This window comes from Camelus bactrianus, chromosome 16 (assembly GCF_048773025.1).
Source record: "Camelus bactrianus isolate YW-2024 breed Bactrian camel chromosome 16, ASM4877302v1, whole genome shotgun sequence".
Lineage (NCBI taxonomy): Eukaryota > Metazoa > Chordata > Mammalia > Artiodactyla > Camelidae > Camelus > Camelus bactrianus.
Genome location: NC_133554.1, coordinates 29,976,669 through 29,982,790, shown reverse-complemented (window position 1 = coordinate 29,982,790; position 6,122 = coordinate 29,976,669).

The window sequence follows — 6,122 nt, the reverse complement described above, 5'->3', positions numbered from 1 at the left end:
GGCCACAGCACACAGAGGGGGTCGGTCCAGGACAAGAAGAAAGAAAAAGAACACAAATGAGGACTGATAGGGCTCAGCGGTCCCGCAGCCATCCCTGCAGAAGGTCCTGGAACTTCGAGGGATATTCAGCGAACTGCTGGTCCTTCAAGAACATAAGTTTGTTTTTTTTTTTTAAGTACCTGGGTCTTCATAAGCTGCATGCCCCACTTTGGATGCAATGAGCAACATGGAAGGAAAGACTTTGTTAAGTGTGGATTCATTTACATGACAGTTAGAAGGGTCCTTAACAAGCACTTACATTTACTGAAAACTCACCAGGTACCAGGGGCTGTGCTAAGTACGTTACCGGCATCAACCCATGGAATCTTCTCAACATAAGGACCATCATTATCCCCATTTTACACACGAGGAAACTGAGGCCCAGGGAAGGGACCTCCTAGAGTCATGTAATGGATCAATGACAGAATTGAGACTAGATCTCAGACCTTTTTCCAGATTAAGGGCTCTGGCTGAGCACTCAAATCATGAGATAATTCTACACCCTAGGGAAGTCTCTTTCCCTGACCATCGCTTCATCAGTTAATGAGATTCAAATCTGGAAGGCCAGCTATTCCCATCGCCCTCCCAGGGAATCTGTTCACCACTTGCCCTCACCTTCTGCTGAAGTTCCTCAACAGTCTTGAAATAAGACTGGTAGTCCGGACACAAGGTGTGCACTTCAGACAGGCAGGCCCCTTAAACCTCTCACTCCAGCTCCGTGTTGTCCCGCTTCAGCTGCCGCACCTTCTCTGGGTAATTGGTCAGGCAGTTGTTCAGGGACTGCATGGTCCCCTTCTTGTTGCCATTGAAGGAGACTTTGCAGGACCAGCTGCAGGTACCTATGGAGCTGGAGATGCCACTGGTCGGCCCACGGCTGCTGGGCTGGCAGGACTGGACAGGTAGGCCTTGGAGACGCAGCTGGCTGTCCGGTAGGTGGCGGGCGTGCAGACGGAGGGCACCCATGTCAGGGGCTGGCAGGCATAACCCAGGCACGGCTGCGGCCGGCGGCTCATGCTGCTGGAGCAGACCTAGGAGGGCCGGGGGCCACCCTTGAGGGAGGCTGGGCGGGGGTTAGATGTCACCTTGGAGAGGCTGCCACTACCTGGGCTACAAGGACCTAAATTGCTAATGTCCTCCAGCCCCATTCTGCCTGGGACCTTTCTGTACTCTTGGGGGCAGGGGGCTCATGCTCGAAAGTCCTCATGGAGTGGTGTTGATGACCTGGCCCCAGAGGAAGCTGCTAATTAATTTGTAATTTGGTTTTCAGTAAGGAGTTCCTTTCATCATAAAAGAGCCCAAGCTTGTCATTTGACTAACCCAGGACTCCAGGCTTCCGTCACTGATCACAGGAGAGAGCTTCCAGACCCATCTTCAAAGGACCAGCTCCTTCCCTGGGCTCTCATTAGCAGGATGGGGCTGCCAGGAGACCACAGCAGCCTGGGCTCCTGTACCCTGACCTGCTACAGCCCTGATAAAGGCCACAGTTCTATGGGGCAGTGGCCACTGCTTTTAATGAGAGCATCCCCTGTGGGAAGAGGCCTGGCCCCTTAAGGAGGGAATGTGTGGGTAACTGAAGCAGCACTGATACTGGGAGTGGTGTAAGTCCAGGGAGGAGGGAAGAAGACCTCTGAGGGTCTTCATGTGCCTCTTCTTCCTCAGGGGAAGAAAATGATCACAGGGAGGAGACAGCAAACTCAAGACACCACAGAAAGCCTGAGAATCGGGGACATCCTTTCCGCCGGATGCTGCTGAGAAAGAGAGGGGCAAGGACGCCCCTCTTGGAATAGGAGGTCAATGTTGTGAACACCCCTGTGAGACAGATACTGTCTCTGGCTCCTCCCCTTCATTTCTCGCTGCTCCACGTAGAGTTGGGAGAGTTCAGTGGTCGTTGGCTGCACAGGCTGGAACTGGCTCTGCTTTTACTTTCCGCAGTGGAGGGCTCACTGCGGGACCTCAGAGACCCGGAGCAGGGTGAATCTGCTCCCTCAAGAAGGGACACTGCAGCCCTGGAAGCCAGGGGGCCAGGAGCAGGTATCTTCAATTAGAGAAGCCCTTGGGCGCTTCCTAAGAAAGCAACAGGAGAGACGGTGGTTTTCAGTCATTGCCTGCAATACTCGTGGGCTCACACGTGCCGTGTTTCATACGCGTGTGTTACAGAGCCCCCTTTTTTTAATAGAGATACTGGGGATTGAACCCAGGACCTCGTGCATGCTAAGCACATGCTCTACCAACTGAGCTACACCCCCCTCAACATAGCCACTTTCTATTCACGCATCTTCTCAATTTAATATTGAAGTATAAGTGCTCGTCTTGTTTTTTATTTATTTCTGGAAGTGTTGGTGAAAGGGGAAAGCCCAGCCCTATTTCCTGAAATCTGTTCCTTGAGAACAGTCAACACAGAGAGGCTGCCTTCTTCTGTGTGATCTTGGGAAAGGCACTTGACCTCTGTGGGCCTGAGCTGCCTCAGGCAAATTGAAAGCCTTAGATTAAATCATCTCTCAGTGAGATTTCCTGCAGCCACCATCAATTCCAGTTCCTTTGTCTGAATTAACTATTTAGAGAAGACAGTGGCATCGGGCAGAAGGAGATGTAAATACCAGCTATGTGGGGGGGACTCAACAGGCCAGCCTTCAAAATCATCACCAGCACTTGTTGAATATATACAAGTACCAGGCACTGTGCTGGGTGCTTAGCATTAAATTGCCCATTTAATCCTCACCCCAAAAATATAAGATCCAGGTATACCTTGGAGATATCACAGCTTTAGTTCCAGACCACTGCAGTCAAGCAAGCGTCACAGTAAAGCGAGTCACCTGAGCTTTTGGATTTCCCAGCACGGGTGAAAGTTATGTTTGCACTGTACTGTAGTCCATGAAGTATTCAATAGCATTAGGTCTTTTAAAAATGTACATACCTTAGTTAAAAAATACTTTATTGCTAAAAATGCTAACCATCATCTGAGCCTTCAGAGAGTCGCATAGCAGTAACTGATCACTGATCACGGATCACCATAACAAATATAATAATCATGAAAAAGTGGGTGAGAATTAGCGAAATGTGACGCAGAGACACGAAGTGAGCAAATGCTACTGGAAAAATGGCGCCAGTAGACTTGCTTGATGCGGGGTTGCCACAGATCTTCGATTTGTTAAAAAAAACAAACAAACAAACAAAACTCAGTTACCTGTGAAACACAGTGTGGCAAAGTGCAAGAAAATGAGGTCTGCCTGCACTCATGACTGTAATGAGGAGAAGTGGTGGTTCTCAAAGGGTAGCCTCCAGACCTGCAGTGTTGATGTCAACCAGGAATATGTGAGAAACGCGGTTTCTCAGGTCCATCGCAGACCAGCTAAATCAGAGGCTCTGAGGGTGAGGCCCAGCCATCCATTCTTAATAAGTCCTCCAGGCAGTTCTCAGAACCCCTGAGGTGTAGGAGCATATATATCTTAGTGTCTGCCACCTTATTCCTCTTGCAAAAAAGACTGTCTTAATTTGAAAAAAAAAAAAAAAAGACATTAAGAAGTTCTTAGGGGGAGGCCATAGCTCAGTGGTAGAGCGCATGTTTACCATGCATGTGGTCCAGGGTTCAATCCCCAGTACCTCCATTAAAAAATAAATAAATAAAAACCCAGTGACCTTCCCCTGCCAAAGAAAAAGAAAAAAAAGTTTAAGAAGTTCTTGGAGTAAAAGATGGGACCTCCCCACCAAGTGCCTTTCTGTTGGCTGCCAAGCCATCCTAGGGAGAAAACGGGGAAGAATTTGAAGTTTCCGGGGCAGTCAAGGCAGGAAGGGGTAGGATGAGAGAGAGGCTGGAGCTAGAAGGAGAGGCACCAGGCAGATAGTGAGAGGCTGTGCACTGTGCAGCGCGGTCCACACCGCAGTCCCGGGAGCTCTTCAGCAAAATCCGCTAAGTGCAAATGCTTGGTGTGAATGGTGTTTTTACATTATGAAGGAGGGACAGGGTCTCACATTCAAGTGATGCAATAAAGGAGAGACAGAATGTTCAAAGCCACAGAAGACCAGGGTTCCAGCCAACATGCCAGACTTTGGGGACGTTTCCCAGGTGTGGAAGTGGTAGAGGGGAGAGGCAGCCTCAGGGCAAGAGGGTGCACAGTTTCCAAATCCAGGTCTCTCTCCATCCAGAGCCTTTCCCCTGGACCCCAACCCCTCTGAGGCCAAAGCAAACTATTGGGAAAATAAGTTTATTAGAAAAAGGGAAGGGAGAGATTGAATAATGATGCAAAGAAGTGGGAAAAAACAAAGAGGAAATACTGCTGAGAGTTTGGGGCTGAATAGGTCCAGAATGAAGGACCTGTTTAAATCAGGGCAGGTAGGATGCCTGTCGGGGCCTGGCCCAAGGCTGTCTCTTTCCTCCATTCTTTACAAAAACAGAATGACCTCAGAGAAAAGACTTACAAAATCTGAATGTAGGTACTTCTACTGTCCAAAAATGCGTTTTGCCAACCTGCCCACACATCGCACTTTCCACCAGCATTTTAGAGTCTCATCTCAAAATGCAAACAGAAGGATCGCCAGACATTTGAGAGATGTTTCCAACATTAAAAACCAGAGACAAGACCAAACAAGCAAACAAGCAAAACAGTGAAGAGGAAATTGGAAGAAATAAATTCAGAATCTAAAATAACCTATTAAGGAAAACATATGTATATATTATTAATAACCTCAGAGTTAAGTATCGCAGTTGCATCCTTGAAACAAGAGCTGGATGTTAGAAAAGAGGAACAGAGAACAAAACAAGAGCTCTTTGAAATTAAAAATATAACTGAAATTAGCATTTCAGTTCAGGGGGCAGATGTATAGCTCAGTAGTAAAGGGCGTGCTTATCAGGCACAGGGTCCTGGGTTGAATCCCCAGTACCTCCATTAAAATAAAAAAAAAAAAAATTTTAAAGAACACCTTATTTTAAAAAGGAAAAAAATTTTCATTTCAGTTCAGATGTTTTAAATTAATGGAGAGGAAAAAAAAAAGCCAGATCTAAGGGATAATCAAAAGTACAGTACAGAGGTCAGATGGTACCAAGGGCTACATCAGAGCTGCCTGGAGCCCCCTGAACTCCCAGCTGCCTTGACAAAAGGCCCTCCACTTAGTGAAGGAACTTAACCCTGTCCACACATAGAAATCACCTGGAGAGCTTGTAAAACCCCAACACCAGTTCATATCCCAGACCAACTAAATCAGGATTTCTGGAGATCTGACCAGGCATTCATATTTTTTTTTAAAGCTCTGCAGGTCATTCCAATGTGCAGCCATGGTTGAGAACCTCAGGCCAAATTGAAAGTACATTATAACTGAAAAACACAAGCAGATGAAGGAAATAATAATTAGGGGCAGGGCCTCACAGGACCTGGTGAGCTCCTTCGTGGAGGGAGTTAGGATGGGTTTGGAAGGGGCTTGCCGTAAAGAAGAGTGTGGCTTTGTCAAAGAGATAACTGGGACCCATGTGCTCAAGAGTGCCACGTGCTGCTGGCTGGCTGCAGCTTCCCCTACTGGCTTTGCTCAGTCAGAATTTGCTAGTCCTGTAAATGCATAGCCTCTGTGGCTGCCTGGTTGACCCCAGGCATTACTGCTTGGAGGAAGACCTAAGAAATGCATCCCAAGGCAGGGAAAACGTGGGTGACCACCCTTAGACCAATCCCAGCATCCAGCTGGAAATGGAGTTGATGATATTGACCAATTTTCAGACTCTCAGCTTGGACTCATCAAAGCATTAGGGAGCTTACAGGACAGTAAGTGTCACGTTCTCTATTCCACTGATGAGGAAACCAAGGCTCTGGCAGGGACTACCACCTGTTAAAGCCCCCATACGCAGTAAGTGATGGAGCTGAGATTTGAACCCGGGTCAGGCTGACCACGTTTGGAGCCCATGTCCATCATACTAAAGCCATGGCCCCCTTTAGCTGGCCTCCTTCCACCACTGCGGCAGGATGGAAAAGAAGCAGTAAGTGGGTGTCCTTCCCGTCCCAGCCTAAGGCCTCCCTCCAACGAGGGTCACTCTTGCCCCTGGCACCTAACACGCTACCTGGCCCAGAGAGGCACTCAGTGAAAGGCTATTAAGTGATCCA